At 40.0% G+C, this 16877-nt stretch overlaps 1 protein-coding gene and 1 long non-coding RNA gene across 2 annotated transcripts in view; one reads left to right on the top strand and one right to left on the bottom strand.

Moving 5' to 3' along the window:
• LOC142082259 (uncharacterized) overlaps positions 1-16877 on the bottom strand; it is a 150618-nt gene that overhangs the window by 41684 nt on the left and 92057 nt on the right. Inside the window, exons 7-8 of the long non-coding RNA XR_012673632.1 lie at positions 15392-15444; positions 588-730 (exon numbers count right to left, since the gene is read on the bottom strand). This is a non-coding gene — a long non-coding RNA (uncharacterized LOC142082259). The remainder of the gene's footprint in view (positions 1-587; positions 731-15391; positions 15445-16877) is intronic.
• SYNPO2 (synaptopodin 2) overlaps positions 1-16877 on the top strand; it is a 95914-nt gene that overhangs the window by 44685 nt on the left and 34352 nt on the right. The window lies entirely within an intron of this gene.

The raw sequence follows: 16877 nt of genomic DNA, 5'->3' as shown, positions 1-16877 counted from the left end.
TCAGGAATATATTTATAAATATTTTGGAAGCCAGTGGCTTTTCAAACAAATCTTTATCCTTAACTAAATTCAGGCTTACACAAACACACACACGATACAGCTGTTTTCTGTGACATTATGCATTTTGTGCTGCTGAGTTAACCTTCAGCTATTTAGAGGAGGCCTGATGAAATCATTGTACAATCATGACTTACAGACTGATGGTGTTTGTTTACAGCATAATGGTGTTGCTTAATCTTATTTGTCTCCTACAGCAGCATTTCAGTAAGAAGAGGCTGCTTTTTTCAGAGAATCTTATAGAACAGCTTGGGTTTTCCACCTCCCTCACTATATCCTTTAAAGACTTTTTTCCTTTTAATTTGCAGAATATGTTATTGTCTGACACGACTGGAGAATACTATGCACTGAAAACAGAAGCATGCTTATCTAGAGGTGCATGAGAGATAGACATTACAATAAAGTTAAAGAAAAAAATTGCAGAGTCAGTTTCTAATGGTATTCAATCAAATTTTGAAGTTTATATAAAATAAGTTTGCAAATAAAAGATAAGCCAATTTGAATCGTCAAATATGTATTCTTGTACCCACCATTTTAGATGATCAATCAATGATGACTAAAATTTCAGGTCTGAAGTGATGTCTCCTTGTTTTCAGCTCTTTCAACTTTTTTCTTCAACATACGCAGCCGATGTAGGGGAAAAAGCTCAAATGATGCAAGTTCATATACCTTGCTGTAAACAAACAAAAGAGAGCTTACCTCAATTAAGACTTCCCTTTCACTGGTCCAAAAGTTAACCTTGGAGCTTATAGTCCTTTATTATTGCTTTGGACTAGGCATCTGTATATTAATGTATTTGTATTTACATTTTACAAATGGAAACACTGTGTGTAATAGATTTATGTTGTTATTAAACAGTTAGTGTTGATCAAATGGAAGTTTTTATTTATTTAGCAATTACCAGTTCTAATCTCCCTCTGTACAACAGCTAACAAAATGAAAACAAATGCAGGTGCAGAAGAGTATATTACAAGTAGAGCATGAACCTTTCAGTGGAAATCACACTAATAGAGTTAATTGAGAATACATTAATACAACTGACTGACCAGAGGTACAACATTTTAACAAATGTCTTTTCAATATTGTAAAATTGCTAGATTTATTAATAAAAACGACAAGGATAAAGTTCATTGACATCTGAATGCATAGCCAACAAAAGTCAGAATTAACCTCTAAAACGTCAACCAGTTACTTGTTTGGGAAACAGTGTAGAGATTTGTTTAATCCCTGAAGGAAACTGTTCAGGAACCAGGGAGAGGCAGCCTGGGACTCCTGCCTGAGACAGCTGCAAAGTGGATCAAATTAGGAACATGTCTTTGGTGCAGAGTAAGCCAGCACTACTGGTGACATTTAGGAAGGAAGAGGGGACTGCCATGGGAAGATTTCTTGGGTGCTTTCTGAGTGAGGCAAGAGAAGGTATAGAAACACTTCAGAGAGAGGGAGAAGAAAGTTTCAGCTCAAAGCAGAGTTAGTTGCTTCGACACAGACTGGGAAGGATGAGGAGCTGGTTTTTGTGGCACTACTCCAAGAACGAACATGACATTGCAAAAGGCCTTTAGCAGAACCATATTGTAGAGTTATGACCAAGTTCCTTAAGTTTATCATCATTAATCCCTTACAATTCCTTCAATTATCTTAAAATTTTTATAGCTTGCATCCGGCTCCTAGATGTTCTAACGACAAAGTAACAGTACACTGTTCTGGCACGTTTGCACCAAAAAAAGCACTCGAGTTCTTGCCCATTTGCCGCTACGGGGCACTGTTGCTTTGTTCAAAAGCAGAGGGAGCTGGTACAGTTCACCTCCCCCTCTTCAGCTAACAGATCTCTTTCTAACTTACTTCCTTTATGTGCGGTCCCTCTATTTACAACATAACAAACGCCCACAATGCCACTTAGGCCATCCAATTGTTCTGTTCCTGCCCTATATTCAGAAGCAATATAGTTAGTATATAAAGCTGATTTCACCAATATATCTGCAAAGATACCTGTGTGCACAATAGTTTGGCTAGAGCGGTAGTTCCCCAAAATACTTGAACTACTTCTCGTACTTTTAATAATAAACCAGAACTAGTATCTCAGTGTATTCAAAAGCATTCTAAATGCACATTTCAATGTCAATAATTTTTTTTTCTGAATAACAAACGTCAAAGTAGAGCATTATTTCTCCTGCTATTCCTGGTTCAGTGCATTGGGTGGATGAAGGAATTTCCCAGATTCCGACTATTTGGCAATTGCTGTCTATGCTTCTGCTTTGCCACCAGCTAGTCTGTCCTGTCTTATCTTCTGCATGACACAAGACTGCTGTCTTTCCTTATGTTACCGGAATGCAGACATCACTTCCACTTGCTGTGTTTTTTCACCCTTAATTCAGATAATCTAGCTGCTCATAATTTTATTCACCTGAAACAGGCTATGTCACAGCTAGCTAGACAATATAAAAGCAGAAGTAGAAACCCAAGACAAGTCAAGACCAGCATCAGTTCAGTCCTGCCTCCAATTTAAAATTCATCGCAGGAGCCGTGTCAGACTACACCAGAAATGGACCTGATGTCCTTAATTTAGCTCTGTTACTTCATCTAGTCCTTACTCAAGCAAAACCATATTGGCCCCAACTGCTGTGTTAACATTGGCAACAGCTCCTAAAACCAATGTTACCTGGGCTGCCTCTGAAAGTTCAACTAGACCAGAAAGTCTCCCCTGCTTCATAGACAAATTATTTCCAGGAAGCCAAGTGGTTCCTCTTAAAACTGCAGTAGAAATGACATTGAGAAAGTTAATTGAGAACACAGGTTTAATCAATTCTGTTCAGACCTTTTTCCTATCTACTCATACAAAAATAGGGATTAAGGGTAACAGAGTTATGCGTTTGCTGGATGATTCTATGTGAGGAAAAAATAGGCTTCAGAAGGTGGCTCCCTAGCAAGCCAGCGTTTCAGACATTGCTCCATTCTTCTGCCATTAACTGTGACTACTATTCTTAGCCCACCTGCCACTCTGTCTGATTTCCTGCAGCACCCAATCAGTTTAGGTGCACTTTGTACTCGGGATAACTATGAAAACTGTAGTTGGAAAGACTGAATCTGTAGAATTAAGTTTTACCTAGTTTCCCATGAAGGATATGACAGTAATTTGTTGGGTTTTCCCAGTGTTGTCACCTGTTAGCATAGTAAGTTGCCTTTTGGCATCAGACTGTGCTTGGAACTCTCTCTTCCCTCTTGCATCATCACTCACGATAAAGAGCCTTCTCTGACATTTTTAATGGCTAAAGCAATTGTTTCAAGAACTTGAGAGAAATTAGAATATTAGAATCCAAATACTGGGTCTTCAGTTCTCATCTCAGTTCCCTCTCCCCCCAAAAGACATCCAAGTCAGAATATGTTTGTGTTTTCCAGTTTTACACAGAATTTTTCTCCCCCGCTGAGTAACAAGTATTCTCATATATTATAAAAAAGTAATGGTCTCCCCAGCACAGCCTTATATAGCTCTTTGAGTAGAATCTCTAAAAATAGAAATCTCTTTGACATTGAAGCTCCAGGCAGCATGGAAACTGTTGCATTTCAAGCTGAAGCTTTTGGAAAGCGTGCTCTGTATTTCCTTTACAAGTGTCCCACAAATGTGCAAAATGCACGACCTGTCCTGTCATGAACTTTAAGTAAATAAGATTTTGTTTGCTGCCAGTGCTGTTGCAGCAATAGCTTCTTAGAAACAAGCAATAAAAAAAAAAAGAATGCAGCATTGGCAAAAGGTGCTAGATTTACAACTCTGCAAAAATAACACCCTTTCTTTCCCCCCTCCCGCCCTTGTACACAACTGCCAGCCTTTCCCAGACTGCCTGACTGGGCAAGATACCCTGAGTTAAGCCCAACGCTTGCATTGAGGACAGAAGGACAGATGAAAACAAGCAAAGAGAAATCTCGCACGTCAGTGTAGCAGTTTCTCCAGTTCTCAGCCAGACATTCCTCTTGGGAATACACAGAAAGGAAAGGGCAGGGGGAACACACATCCTCTTGGTTCAGTTTTTGAAGATGCTGACAACTTGCTCTTAAAGTCAGGAGCAGAAAAAGCCAACTCTGCCAGCATGCCTGAATTGGGGACTGTAAGAATAGGAGGTCTAATTCTTTGGAGCACTAAGTCCAGGAGTATTAATCAGAGCTCAGCACCTGTGTCAGACTTGCTCAGACACAACTGTGCAAGGGCAAGAGCCACAGATGGACTATTGACATGGGAGCCAGAAATCTGGCTCAGCTTCCACAGTTAGTCTGAGTAAAACAGCATTTCCTCAATGTTCTGACAAGTATCCATCTGCCATGCCAAAAAAGTTTTTCTTCTATCACTGTAATATTCCCCTGGCAGCATATTTAACGTGAAATTGAAAGTGCTGTTATTTCCAAATTAACAATACAAGTGAGTACTGATCTTAAAATACAAATGAGGAGATGGGTATATGGTTCTAGCCTACCTTGAGAGAGGATCTTTCAGCCTTCATTTCCAGGGCAAGTCTCATGCTCTATTTGCAAGATACTTCATTTTTACTCTGGTTGGTCCCACACTAGACTTCTGATATATAGTCCTACACAGTATTTTATTTAAGAGCTCATGAATACTAATCTCCATATCAATTTTATGAAACATGCACAAATTGACAAATGGGTGCAAGGATTGAGGGGGTGACAAAGTAAATCTTTGCAACAGACATGCTTATTCCTATTTATTTTATAATTATCTTTGCCATTTATAAGTATCTTTGCCATTTCAGACTAAGCCACTGAAAAAGAAGGAAGAATTTTATGTGACAGTTTGCATCAATTCAACTATGACTATTTTAAAGCTTGATCAAATTAAACTAAGGTAGATTCTGAATATATTCTAAGCCTAAAAAACCTGAGGCTCAGATAAGGAAATCTTCATGTTAGATTATGGGCTTTAATTGTTTGATTAAAAGCACAGGTCTAAATTTGCGCAGTGTTGTTATCGGGCAAGTGGCAAAGCCCACAGAGGGAATACTTTTGTCTCCTAGTTCTCTGGAGGCTTTGGAAACATCTCTTAAGAGTCTCCAGCCACCATTTTCCCCCTCATTAGGGCCCCCTGCACAAGCACAGAAACCCTGCCTCCTCTGTTGGGAGAGCAAACCAGAAGTAGACCACTGACCTCCCCTGGTAAGCATGGATATCCTTGGTGTATATTCACCCTCTGAGCCGTCATTGCTGCTTTCCTGGCCAGCTTTATTTGAGTCACCAGGGAGAGGTGAGGCTGCTGAACATTCAAATTCCCCGATGAGTTGCAAAAAAGTAGCTGTCCAGAACAGCAGCCAGGCGACACTGGAAGGCCTCTATGTGAATCTATGTATCGGCATTCACAAAACATTCACACGGTTTGGCAGAGCTTTCCTTTCTACGCACCAAGATGGTTTGGCCTGATACTGCCCTCAGTTTTAAAAGGTTGTTTCAAAACATCATAACCTAAGTGTGATGGGTGCTAAGTAAGTTAGAAGACTGATAACTGAGTTTGCATGCTTTTTTGTTTGTTTAAATAGTGAGTCCTGGGAAATTTGTCTGCAACTCTATTTCATTGCTAAAGCCATTAGCCAATACAAATTTGTCCATGAACTGTCTAAGATACGAGGAATCAGGCAAGTAGAGAAATATCAGGGAATAGTGAAATTTGGGTGAAACAGTGAAATAGGCAATTCTGAAATTTGGTCAGTAGAGAACTTTCCAGGGAGGTAGAGAAGCTTGAGTCTAGCTGACTTATTTTGAGAAGTGAAAGCAACAGAAATAGTTGAAGAGAGAACAACACAGTGGAGTTCAATGTGAAATCCTGGTAAATAAAGCTACCAGCTTTCACAGAGGACCATTTTCTTTAGTCTAACTGTAAGTTTTATTTAGTTGAACAGTCCAGCTAAAGATGACCGAGAGTAATGGGAGCTGGAACTCAGGCCCTGGATTGAGCTCTCAGCTGAGTTTGGGCCACTGTTTGATTCACACCTCTCCAATGACTTGGAGGTTTGTGCTTTCCTTTGAAGATTAGGCATTGGCCTCTATTTGTGCATAATACAATAAATGTTTAATGTATATTATCTAGATGCTGCATTTAACAGATGCTTGTGTTATTTGGTTTCTTTGAACAATCTGATTCATTTGTGCTAATGCAGTCCCAAAAGCCCCCCTACCCTTTAATTTGAGATCTGGCCCAATTGTACTGAGCATTGTACACACAGAAAGCTCTCATAATAAACACAGTGCCACTGCTTTCTCCATTGGAAGTGAGGCAAAGCTTCTAGTTACCTCTTCATGATCCTTCTGGTGTTGACTGAATTGCTGCCTCGGCAGTGAGGCAAGTGGCAAGAAATACATCACTGGGCACACATTTCAGTATAACCTTGACATCACTGACAGTGATAGCTACAGCCCTCACTGAAACAGAAACCTGCAAGACGGCATTTGTTTCTTCTTGCGGCCTTTGCTATTCCTTTTGGGAGGATGATCATATGCCATGCTTGTATATTTGCAAACTCATGACATAATGTTAAGGGATTGTCATAAACAATACCATTTCAGGGAATGGACTGAGGAGACTGAATAACGATTTCATATTAACTGTCACTGGAGTAGTTTTGCTCTAAGGATTAAATATGTCATCTCATATCTAGATTTATAATGAGAACCCTTCCTCCCTCCCTCCTTTCCCTCTCTGCCTGTTCCCCGTCCCTCCACTTCAAGGAAATTTGGGCAGATGACCAATGGAGTGAAAACGAGATGGGGGAGCCACACAGGACAGAGTAATTGATACAGGATATGAAGCTAGGAATGAGTGGGTTTGACTAAGTGCACACTAGTAGCCGAGTGGCTCATTTGCCTGCTAGTAGGATGGATTTATGGCCTGTATGTCACTAATTAAGACAACAGTCATCCCCCCACCCCCGCCACCCCAAAAAAACCCCACACTCCTCCTGTGCCCCCCAAAACATTGCTTAGTCTGAAAGGCAGGTCACAGGCCAAACCATCAAATTACAGAAACATGCTTTGGACTAAACTGAGGAATGTACAAAGATCTCCAGCAAACTCTTTTCCTCCAAACTCACCATCCTCCCACCAAGACAGAAAGATTTTCACATCTCAGCACTGTTCTTATCACAGCACTGGGTAACTTCCCAGCTGGTAATAAAGTCTATTTTCTTATTCAAATAGACTCTTCTCTTCCTTGCTACCTTTGACCCACAGCAAGGAAGATGCCAAAAGTGATCTGAAGCTCCCAGTGATGTTCCTGGGATGATGCACCCTCTACTATTGCTCAGGTCTGTGCCAAAGGGCAGCCAAAAATTGTCCTAGCAGAAAACTGCGACTTATCAGACTCAGCCTAATGGTTCTGCATGCTCTGTAATCAGTCATAGCTGGGACTTGCAAATCTGCCTCAAAACTCATTCATAAACAACTTCTGAGAAATTAGTTAATCCTAGATTATGCGACTTATTTTACAGACCCAAGGTACAGGAAAACTAGCTGCAGCTGAAACTCACAAGCCCGCCTCAGTTCTCCTGAGACAAACCTCAGGACAGCTCCAAACTTCACAAAAGCCCAGAGCAGTTGAGGCAAAGCAAGGAACCATCTATTAAACTTGGGACCCATTTAACCATGGCTGAATGCAAGCTTGCTCAGTGTGAACATTGCTCTGCTCTCCTGTCCCTTTGCCCAGAATTATAGGAGTGAGTTAGAAGTAATGAGTAGCACTGAAACCCTCAAACTGTCCTCAAGTTAGAAGAACTCAAACCAAACGAGTCCTTAACTTGGCAACAATTCTGCTTTAACCAGAGACAGTAAGTTGGCCTCTCAGCATTGACCGCAGTATCTGTGCTAGAGCCAATTATAGTCTTGGCTCTGGAGCCTTCAACCCCAACTCCTGTCAAGACTGAGGGATGGCCCATCCAACCTCCAGCATGGATAAATAAGCCAGAGCAAATTTTATCCTAACTGATCTCACAGCTTAAAATTACAAACTATTAGCCACCATAGCACAGCCTGGATCCACACACTCGTTCTCCCACTAGTTTCCACTATTGAAATGCAGCAAACAGTAAGCAGGCCTACCCCACATTAGGCCCTGGGGCTCTGCCAGCATAACCCACTCCAAGAACGGTGCTTGTTTGCCAGCTGACATCCTTGCTCATCACAGCAAAAATGCCCAAGTTTGGGCTGTTCCTCCAATCCTGGTCTGAGTCTGGAACCTCAGTTCCACACTGCCACCTGCAATTGAAAAGAGTGTCCACATCAGCACACCACTTTCCAAACTCCAAACGCTCTTTAAGTTACATCCAGAAGTTTGGAAAGTGGTCTCAACACGCCTCTGGATAGCTAATGTTGATTTCCATTAAGTCAGAACATGGCGCTCTGTGTCAGAGGCCTAGAAAAAAAAATCAAGTGTTGTGTCAGTGTTTTAAAAGGATAAACACAAGTAATTATATGTTCCGATATCTGCTCTGACTATATTAATGGAAGAGTCAGTATGGTGACTCAAATCAGGAGTATGCAATTAATGATTATGGAACATTGTGTGTTTGAGTTCTCTCCCAAAAAGATTAACTCTGTTAGGGAAACTTGTAATCACACTGATGTAACATGCTTTTTCTACAGGACTTGCCATGGCACTACAGATTTTGTCTGAGAAATTTAAAACAGTTCATTCCTAAACCACTTAACAGTATGTTAAGTTTGTTCTAGTTTCCAGTTAAAGCCGTATGAATGTATTTTAGAGCTGAAGACAGTCTCCTGACTCCAGCACCCCATCCTCTGTTTCTGCCTCCTCTCTTTTTCCCTCCATTTGCCTCCAGGGACCTGCAACTCTTCTTCCTAAAGGATGGCAGTTGCTGATATGGTTCAGGCATACCTGTTCACTATCTTCCTCATACAGTTATCTCACTTTATGCAGTCTTTTTTTTTATTAAAGAAACTGAATTGCAGGTCTGAAAGTGCTTAAGTTTTTAGTTACTTCTCACATACCTTTGCTGCCTTCTACCAGCAGCCACAAGTCTAGGCTAGAAATGCTGTTCTCTCTGTAACAGTGTGGATATACCCTATTATTATCTTAGCACCACCAGAAGATAAGTACTTTCAGATGGCAGTTTTTTTGCTTTTTACCTTTCATTTACCTGTCCTTTGATTGCACTTTTGGTATAAGGAATGTGCCATTTTTTCCACTGAAACACCTAGTGCATGGTCTTAAGGCCATGCCAATAGTGCAAGTATATAGCAGTTCCACTGCTGTATCAGTGACAAGAGTTCAGCCGAAGATTAGGCAGTGGATATGCTTACCACAAGGACTGCCTATTGTAGTACTTCCAATGTTGCCTCGAATTGTGCAGTAGCAGATAATACAGACATTTTTATTCTCTATTTATTCTCCCTTAACCTTATCATCACAGAAATTCTTTTCTCCAGACCATAAGCTATACTGTAGTTAAAAGACTTTGATGCTACCTATATATGAAAGCACTCAGTAAAGATGCATTATTTTCTCAATCCTAAAGAAGCATTGACAATTCAATTATCTCTCTGCACAGGGAGCAGTAGGAAAGAAGAAATGAAAACATAGCTACGATGTTCATGGAGAGATCAAAGTTGGTTAGGATTTAAAAATAAGCCAGGAAGCAAAGCCAGTCACTATTCAAGCAGGGCAAGAAGAAAAGGGGAATGGAAATAGAGCAGACAATGCACAGCCACACTACTGAGAGGCAACAGCATCATTCCTCTCCTTGTCAACCAGCAGCACCAGTAAAAAAGAAAATTTTTTAGCAGCACATCATTTTAGTTTTGACACATCAACTACAAGTATGCAGTAGTACACCCCAAAAAGTACAATCCATAGCCAGGCTATACTCTAGATGTGTTGTACGAAATGAATAACAGACTAAGTCTTGTACCCAAGCTCACTATTGGGAAATTTGCTGCGTCGCCAGCATACCAGATCAATATTTCAGAGGTCATTATCTCATCCCTTCTTCAGCTGCTAACTTTGGATTTCTGCCAGAGAAAGGCAACCACTAGCAAGATGATACACCAGTACATTAGGCAAAGCTCCTGGGAATTTGAGCAGGCTTTTCTTTTCACTGAGATCAGTCTGCTCTCTGGTTCCAAATGGCACAAGTGCTCCGTCAATATATAAATGGTCAAACATGTTCTTTAACCCTCCCACAACAATATGTATAAGAAGTTGTACCAAACTGCATTTGTTGAATATAGGATGAAGAGAACATTATGAGAAGGAGAAGACGACAGTTACCAAACTGAACCAGTGCACTCAAGAAGTGTGATTTCACATGTACAGTGTAACAGGAGGACTGACTGGAGACAAACAATAAGTAAACCAATAACTAGATGGTACCATCACCCCTCTGCAAGAATGTCCCATGAACTTTTACACGAGTAAACCATGATTAAAATTTTCCTTTAGCTGTGGGTTGGTAAGTAAAGCCAGAACCTTTCGGGCAACTAGATCAATGGGTTTTAAAGTTAAAAAGTACCTTCACTTTATGTAGCTTAACATCCTGTATCACATATTTTGCCATCAACCCTACCATAATATTATACCACTATTCAACTTTTCTAATTATGATCTTGGTGATAATCAATGGCAGCACTCACAAGAACTCGAAGAGTAACATTCTACCTCACCTTCTGGAAAGATTTTTTAGATTTAATCCAACAGTTCAAGAATTGCATCAGACACTAAAGAACATTAAATAACAAAACGTATTAACTCATTTCTCCTTTGATCTCGCTGATGATGTATTTTCTCATTTTAAAGCCCATTTAGAAATATAATTAGCTTTACAGACAGACATGAAAGCCATTTCTACAACAGTGGATGTGTCTAGGACCCTCCCCTTAAGAACAGAAGCAGAAAAGAGTGCGCTGAACCACCAAATTTCCAATATCATTATCCTGCTACTGGGAACAATTTGGTGACAGGAAATACCTTGCAAGCCAAAGATACTTCATTATTCAAAGCTTCCTCTCAGGAAAAGCATTCGGGAGACAGCTTAGAAGCATCTTTGTTCAACACAATTAATTAACAGACATTTGCATGGTCTCACTAGTGTTACTGTGCAAATTCTGCATACACTCCCCAAAGAATGGGACACAGCGACTTTAAAGGTAAAATATAGAAAACTATATTTTACTGTACTTACACTATCTATATTTATATTAGCTAAAGTCACAGCACTCCAGCTTTAGCATCTAACACGCTCTAAAGGCAAGGCTCCTTATTGCATGCCCATACATTCAGAGGAGCTAGGGAGGGGTTGGATCTCACACTCCTGATGAATTTGCCCTATCTGAAGGTTTTACATTGTGGCTTTTACTACGACTGAGTGTGAAGGAAACTAGCTTGTCTGGTGGAGAAATTCAGTATGGAGGGGATGAGAACTGGTATCAGCCTGATGCAGACTCATCTCCAGGCAGCACAGATGCAAATAGCTTGAGCCACATGGTGCAGCAGTCTCATACTCAAATAGAGGCATGGCTAATGAAAACAGACTAGAATTTGGTATACCAGCTCTAAAAAGGCCCTTTCTAAGAGTAAAATGTATACAGCCATCGTGGATTTTGAGAGTCTGTATACAGACTACTCCTACACAGGTAAGTCATGTCACTCAAACTCCAGTCTATGACACTTATCTCAAGAGTATATAACCCAGCTTGCTTAAAAGTAAATCCTTAAGCTTGAGCTCTGGCCTGCCAAAAATGCCGGGCCTTCAATTTAGACCAGAACCTGGTATTTCCAATGGATCTATGTGGACACAAAGCCCAGACTGGAGTTCTAGGCAAGAACAGTTCTTAATTATATGGTTTTGAAAAGCTCTCAAGGAACTCCTAAACTATGCCACCATTACTCAGTTAAATCTGCGAGTGGCTCAAATTCCCTTTCTGAAGATCTGATGACTCTTTCCTGTCTGCTCATCTCTATCTCTCTATCTACTGAGAACTACTTTCTCTTTATATACATATTCAAAGAGGAAACTAAGAACACAAAGGTCATTCGGTTTTCCTCATGTATGGGCACAAAGTCTGATAACCAACTGCAGCCTGCCCTGTTTTGTTACCCTGACATGTGGGCCAGGAAAACAAAATACCTTCTGACCTTAGATTTTCCCAGCTGTCTATCTGAAGCATGTTATGATCTCCAATATCCGTATGTCACCAATGATCTTCACAAACACAGTATTAAAGAGATTAATTTTAGACAAATTTAGTTGTAGTGTTCCAAACACTGCTCAAAGTATGTGGAAGAGCTGGCAAGGTAATAGCTGTGAAGACTTTTGCTTTCTTGCTGAAGACAGCATTGTTATTCTGGAGTTAAAATAGGAGTTGCATGTTAACCATGTAACAGAAAGCTATTACGCATTAGATCTGTCTACACAACAGATAAACTGTTATATGGGTAGTAATTCCATGAGCTCACTCTGGGTTTTCAAGCACAAGAGCTGAATGACATGTTCATATAGATATTAACAACACACAAGTACATGCTAACTTCAACGAGCCTAGATTTATCAACCAGTAAAACAAGTGGTCTAACTTTATTATGGTTTTAGTAGGTTTTGGCGAGTTTTTTGCCTTTTTTCTTCAGATTCCCTCACTATTTTAAGCATACGGCCTACAAGTTGCAGTCATGACTTAGCTTCCAAACCATGATGCAGTTCAAGGCATCTTAAATCTTTGGAAAGCTGTCCAGAGGAAAAGGACCTGGGGGTGCTGGTTGACAGCCGGCTGAACATGAGCCGGCAGTGTGCCCAGGTGGCCAAGAAGGCCAACGGCACCCTGGCCTGTATCTAAAGTCGTGTGGCCAGCAGGAGCAGGGAGGTGATCGTGCCCCTGTACTCGGCACTGGTGAGGCCGCACCTCGAATACTGTGTTCAGTTTTGGGCCCCTCACTACAAGAAGGACATGGAGGTGCTGGAGCGTGTCCAGAGAAGGGCAACGAAGCTGAGGAAGGGCCTGGAGCACAAGTCTGATGGGGAGCGGCTGAGGGAACTGGGACTGTTTAGCCTGGAGAGGAGGAGGCTGAGGGGACTACATCGTGCTCTACAACTACCTGGAAGGAGGTTGTAGCGAGGTGGGTGTTGGTCTCTTCTCCCAAGTAACCAGCGATAGGACAAGAGGAAATGGCCTCAAGTTGCGCCAAGGGAAGTTTAGATTGGACATTAGGAGAAATTTCTTTACTGAAAGAGTGGTCAGGCCTTGGAACAGGCTGCCCAGGGAAGCGGTTGAGTCACCATCCCTGGAAGTATTTAAAAGACATGTAGATGTGGCGCTTAGGGACATGGTTTAGTGGGCATGGTGATGTCGAGTTGACGGTTGGACTCGATGATCTTGGAGGTCTTTTCCAACCTTAATGATTCTATGACTCTATGATTCTATAAATAGAGTTATTCCAGCACAGGCCTTGATTCCTTGTACGAAACAGGATCTACAGGCTGATTGACAGGCCATATCTTTGTTTCCAGAGGTGTTGATTTAAAGCTGGAAACTGACTGTTTTCAGATAGAGCTGACAAAACATAGACATTTAAAACTATAAATATAATTTTAAATAGTGGCAGGTTTAGAGATGGAAGGCAAAGACTAGATCCTTATGGATCGGAAAGGTCACAAAAAGGCTTGTGTCACTGACTATATTTTTTAATAGATGGCTACATAGCCAGAGAACAGACAATTAATATCTGAATTTCTGGATGAGTACTAATATCTAAACAAAGTCCACGCAAAAGAGAAACAGGTCACCTTTTACTTAAGACTTGCATTTACACAGCCCATGATGCTATAACTTGCAATGGCAAAGCTTGGGGATGGGGAAGAAAGTGTTAAGAAACTATTGAAAGGATCTACAGAGATTCCTAAAAATCCCAAACACATTATGAGGTAGGCTTAACTTACTGTACAGACATTTATATCTAAAAAGCAAAAACTGAAAGTTACTTTTTTGTCTAAAGGACTCCTGCATGCATAAACATTGTAAAACAAGGCCCTAGAGCCCCAATTTATAAACTGTGCCTGCATTCAGTTCATTTGTAACTTCATTTTAATTCCCTAATTTCATACAACTAAAACCACTAATATACTAACAATTGTGCCACTCAGTGCTTCTGCTTCCTGCTCATAATAAAGTATTATACATTGTTAATTTTATTAGAGTGACAGATAACTTTGAAATATATTTAAATACATTTACTAGCCACTGCCTTTGCTGTAGGGTTTATAATGGAAGAGATGAAGTGCCTCTTTTTGTTTGTGGTTTTTTTTTTTTTTTTTCTTTTTTAAACACTGTCTGCAGGAAACACTGATATTTGATCCCTGATTCTGAACTTCATGACTAACACCTAGCTAATTAATTAATGAGAAAAGTAACTTCTGGAAAGTATGAGCTAATGCCTGATAAAATTAAACTAAGTATTGATTACATTAACTTATTTATACTGCCTTTAAACATATTTAAGAGAAACATTATCTAGCTAAATTTATTGCAGCAACTAGAAGACAGGCCTTTAATTGTGGCAATACTATGTTGTACTTAGCTGAGTTCCACATACACTTTGTGTACTTCCACATGTAGTACTATTTGCCACTTTGTCAGCAAGCAGAATACAACTTTGTTTAATTGCTTAGATCTTGGATCACTTTATCACTGCCCCTATCTTTTGAATCACTTTGAATCACTGCCTCCTCTTTTACAGCCAAGACTAGGTCATGTTCAAGTCAGTTGACTTCCTTGTTATTTCTGGTACACAGTCTATTTAACTTGGACTTTTAACTTAATTTTACCTTCTATTAAAGTTAAGATATCTGACTATATCCAAAAAGTTTTAGACTCGGAAACGTCAGATCTGTATTCAGGGTGTCAAATGTTAGAATTGGAAGTTGTTTCTTTTAGGTAAACTATTACTTATGAAAAGAATGCATCAAACACTCATTGCTTTAATACTAGTATGAACAAAGAAAGAAGAGGCAGCGTCTCCACACTCCTAACCCCACTCCCCCTTTCCCGCATACTGATACCCATTATCTCTGCTTCTTTCCCCTTTTTATCTCTGACAATACAAGAGAATAGTTGTATCTAACAAACCAAACATCCTGTTCTATGTTCAGACCTGTGTTTTTTCCAACAGTAAAGGAATCAGTATTTCTGGAAGATTAAAAACCCCCTTGTAACAGTTATTTAATTCACAAGATACTTCCATATCCAGAAACGGTTCTCAACACAAATAGACAAAACTGATACTTGCGCTTACAAGTGTGAAACAACGTACTGACATCAAGTGAGAAAATTTAACTGTGCTTACCACCTAGTTGCATATTCCCGCCTCCAACTAGTGTAAGGATCACATGGCATCACCTGGGGAAAGAAAAAAGAAAAGCCTTTAGAAACCTCCTCATACTAAAAAACCACTAATGGTTACTCAGTTACCTGACAGACAACATCTGAAGAGAGATACTAAAATCTTAATGTTACATGCAGAAAGTCATGTAAAGTGGCAGGTAGATAGAACCTGCTTATAGAATAAAAAAAACCAGACAATTTCTGTATAATGGGATGGCCTAGACTATATTTTTCTAAACAGAAAATAGATGACCACTTTTGTGGGGAAAAATTTAAAAGATCTCAACAGCAGGCACATTTAAACAAAACTACTCTATTAGTTAACAGTGAGACTGAAGCAACTATACAGAATAAGGGTTATAACCCCAAGATTAAGTTTAATGATTATTTTATTTAAAAAGGATATTTCTTAAACACAGTTCTGCAATATTAATGATGGCAAGACATCTAAGGGCACAGTTTGCTACTGTAGTAATAGAAATACACCTTTAAAAGCTGGCTAGTTGTTGGGTCTGAGAAGGTAACCTTAAATTGGAAATCATTATTCAACAGGGGCATAACAGTAGTCAAAAGGACATATCCTTTTTAAGCACCCTTCACCCTTTGTTATGGATGTTTAATCATCAGTCTGAAAGAAAACACAAAGTCACTGCTGGTAAAGTTTGCAGCTGACATAACTAAAGTAGTAAACAACAATGAAGACAGACAACTGATCTACTGAAGTCCCGCTTGCCTGGTAAGCATGCTATTTTGGGCAACATGTTTCATCATAACAAAACACAAGGCCAACCATCAAAGACTCAAGACTAACACTGAGGACTTAGACATGTAAATAAAGTTCACTGAAACCAGTTTCAAGCCTTGAGGGCCATACAACAGTTCAGAAGAGGCTTCAGGAATCAGATAGGATATTCAACTGAATAGGCTCTTCCAGAGGTGACCCCTCAATGAAAGAAACTACTCTGTCTGTATGAGCAAGGGACCTTAAATAGCAGGGAAGTGTACTTCCACTACATCCAGTGGCAATATTTTCTGTTCTGTTCTCTAAAAGCTGCTGGCAAACTGAAAAAGGATCAGTAAATAGTTCCAAGAATAACTCATGGTTTGGAAAGCTTGCTTTGAATTGAGACTATCACTGTGCAAATATATGTAGATTTTAAAGCCACAGAAGTCTTACTTTAATAGATAAAGATTTAGGCTAAATGGATTGTGCTTATGCTCAGATTGCTCATTTTCTCAGATTGGTTGCTCAGTCAGGCTGAGCAATCATTGAGCCCAATTGCTCAGTCAGGCTACATCTGAAGCACATCACTTAGACACACATCCCAGATACAGGTGTGTGCTCCTAGCAGCACACCAGAATAAGATTGAGATATACATCATCCTTCTCAAAAGTCACTGGTAAAAGCAAGACTATGAAGAATCCTAATAATTTCTTAGTTGTGCAA

The sequence above is a fragment of the Calonectris borealis genome, chromosome 4 (assembly GCF_964195595.1).
Source record: "Calonectris borealis chromosome 4, bCalBor7.hap1.2, whole genome shotgun sequence".
Lineage (NCBI taxonomy): Eukaryota > Metazoa > Chordata > Aves > Procellariiformes > Procellariidae > Calonectris > Calonectris borealis.
The sequence above is the reverse complement of the archived record's forward strand: the minus strand, read 5'-3'. Positions and strand labels throughout refer to the sequence as shown.